Below are 1,472 nucleotides of genomic sequence, written 5' to 3'. Positions count from 1 at the left end.
TTCATCAGTTTGTCTAACGAGCCTCTCATTTCCTTAGCTTTGTCTGCTAATAGCTTAACAAGGGTCTCGGTTCTGGCAGTCTTGATGCCATAGGTACCATAAGAAGGTGCTAGCACAGTTTCCGCCCTCGCCGTTAAATGACGTTCCACGTCACACTTGCGGTAATACAGGGCGTGCCTCGTCCGCCCCTATGGACGAGGGTTGCGCTGGTCAACTCTCAAGGTTCGTTTATGCCCCAATAAACATAAATACCCACGAGAGCAGCAGATTGGCCTGCCGTCGCCGTAGCTCGGTTGGTAGAGCACCGGACGCGATATTCAGAGATCGTGGGTTGGGATCCCACCGGCGGCAAGGTTGTTTTTTCTGCGGCTTTATAAGTAATTTTCTTTAAGCGATAGATTAATCGAAGTATTATTATCCCACTGACCAGCACTACAGAATAAAAAAATTAAGTATTACCTATGCACCTTGGTTTCGGTGACTGTTGGCTTTCTTCATAAGTTCATCAAACGAGCCCCTGATTTCCTTGACTTTGTCTGCTTATATATATATATATATATATATATATATATATATATATATATATATATATATATATATATAAATATATATATATATATATATATATATATATATATATTTAAGTGGGCACTTCTACAAAGACACATTTATTTATCAACGTTTCCACCGCGGTGCGGTCTTCTTCAGGACTGTAGTGGTCTCGCGTCAGATGGACGTTTTGAGTTTGTGGGCTGAAGGGGAGGGAGAAAGGAGTGTAGCAAGCAAATAGCAACAACAGTTCAAAAAATTAAAAAAAAATAAAACTAAAAATAAAGATGGGGTTCGGGGAGCAGACAGGGACAATAGTGGGGGAGGAAAAAAAATAGCAATAAAAGAAAAAGGGGGGAAACTAGTATAGTAAGGAAGGATGGGGTACAAAAGGAGATGGCGAAACGAGAAAAAGGGAGAGGAAGACGGTGAGGGGGACATGGGCAGCGCGGCAACCACAGGCGTACGAAAGCAATACGTGCAAACAAAACACACAAACAAAATGCACAAACACAAAGGGCGCCGCTGGAGATGCGTGGTCAAAGAGGAGCCGCTGCGCAAATGACACTGGCAGCGACGAACAGGCCAAACCAGGCGTCTTTTGGGGGTCTCACTAATTTCCGGTGAGTCGAGGGCTAGAACGTTAAGGAAGGAGTGGGCTACGTTAACGAACACATGTCTAAGAACTTACTCAGGGGGTCTGGGTTTGACTGAACGGTGCACCCCTCTCCCCGGGCGGGTCGTTGAAATGACTTCGTCGGGAATACTTGTTTGTAGGGGAGGAGGGCTGGGCTAGCTGTGTACTAAGATTTCCAATTGTCAGAAAATATAAGGAAGGAACGTCAAAGCTTATCAATACTGCACGAGGCAGGATAGTGTAAGTAAGGAGGGGTATGACTGCCTGGGATATACACTAGGAGTTA

The sequence above is a fragment of the Amblyomma americanum genome, chromosome 3 (assembly GCF_052857255.1).
Source record: "Amblyomma americanum isolate KBUSLIRL-KWMA chromosome 3, ASM5285725v1, whole genome shotgun sequence".
In the NCBI taxonomy this organism is placed as follows: Eukaryota; Metazoa; Arthropoda; class Arachnida; order Ixodida; family Ixodidae; genus Amblyomma; species Amblyomma americanum.
Note: the sequence above shows the minus strand (reverse complement) of the source record.